Raw genomic sequence first — 1,749 nt, forward strand, 5'->3', positions numbered from 1 at the left:
CCCCCACCTTGCATTTTGCGCCATTTTCAGCTATCATTTTCCTTGGCAAGTTTCCCCATCTTCCACACTTCCCCCATACCTTCCAGAATTTTCTTGGTTGATTTTTGCAGATCCTTAATGATGAAAATTGGAATTTTCTAGCTAATTCTAGAACCTTAGTGCAAAGAGTCTTTGCTAATTATTAATACTGGAACCATCCAATTTTTGTTACTAATTGAATTTCTATTGTAATTTTCCAGGACCCGTAACTGTTCCAGTTTTTATCGGATTCAGATTCTAAAAATTTCTACACATAGTAAAGCTCTGCTTATGATTCCAAAAATACCAAAATTAATAGTGTTTGGGATCCTTCAATAGTGTTTTTTATTAAGTTTTGCAAGCTTTGTACAATTTTTAAGGTTTCAGAAATTGGAAACCTTACATTGTCCAAAGGCAAGGTGCCCATATCCACAGGTGGAACTTTCGATTGAGGTGCAGACAACAAAACTGTACTTTTTTTGACCTGCATGGTCTTCACAAAATCCATCTGCGCCTGTGCACACTCCTCCACTTCCTGTGTGAAATCTCTCTCCTTTAGAGCACTATCCATAGCATCAAGTGGTGCCTTCTCCTAAACTACCATTTGCAATGTTTGGAGTGTTAGCAACAACCTGCCGATAGTATTTTTAAGCTGCTCCACCTTCATTGCATCCATTGCATCGACGCTACCTTCTGCCCTAGTAATGCAGCCTCTGCATCTTTCAACTCGCCTCTGAGCTTTTCCACTAGGAGTTTGGCACCTTCATTTCGGTACACATCAGCCTGGAGCAATTCCAGCTTCCTAAAAGCTTCATTATACTCTGACAATGCAAAAGAATGCTTGCTTACAACCATGTTGTAAACAGTATCTAACTCTGTAAGAGACGTTGGACCAAATAAATTCTTTTTCTGCACATCATCCACTGTATCAATCGAAGTTTCGTGGAGTGCCTCCAAATGATATGGAGTCCTCGTCATTCGCCACGACCTGTTAGGGGAAGAGGAGGAATGGAAAGCTGCCCATCGCTGCTTCTTTGCATGTAATTTGCCTGGATCCATATTTGTGACAATAATTTCTGAAAACAAGGCCTAGTCAAGCTGTCCCTTCAACTGCTCATATAGAAAGCCTCTAGCAAATCCTTTCGTCACCTCCATAACATAATTTCCAAGAGGTTCTTGATACATGGATGTGAACAATACATAAAACCTGTTCCAGAGCTCTGGCTTCACATCTCTACATTTTACTTTGTTGCCCCTCTTCGGCACCTCCTTAAAGCATTTCAACCAATCTTTGTTGGTGAAATCTGCCTCAGTCAGTAGTCGAGCATCCACTCCAGAGTTGGTGAGGTCGTATACTTCATGTGCTTGACGCTTTGTCATGCAAAAAACTGTCTTCCTTTCAAATGGCACATATGGAGTGCACCAACGGCCTTTACCCTGTAAAATATAGGGAAGAACATAAGACCATACTTGTTTCCATACGGCAAACGCAAACGGGTATGGAAGTATGATTGGAGTATGGTTCAACACTTAAGCTTGAAACATACACGGCCATAAATTTACTGAAAACTTAGATAACTTATGCATGGTGAGCATTTATAATATCACAATTTTATAGAAGTTTTCACATTAAACATCAATTGTTGCATTGAGCACGAGCAGAAGCAGGCTGGGCATGTGCATGAATAGGTCGTACAACTACCTGTGTCCCACACAGATAGCTACCATGTA

At 40.6% G+C, this 1,749-nt stretch overlaps 1 pseudogene; it reads right to left on the minus strand.

Moving 5' to 3' along the window:
* Positions 1-593: 593 nt before the first annotated feature.
* LOC147436109 (uncharacterized) lies at positions 594-1,398 on the minus strand (annotated as a pseudogene).
* Positions 1,399-1,749: the final 351 nt, after the last annotated feature.

This window comes from Adiantum capillus-veneris, chromosome 18 (assembly GCF_014529385.1).
Source record: "Adiantum capillus-veneris isolate H3 chromosome 18, ASM1452938v2, whole genome shotgun sequence".
NCBI lineage: Eukaryota > Viridiplantae > Streptophyta > Polypodiopsida > Polypodiales > Pteridaceae > Adiantum > Adiantum capillus-veneris.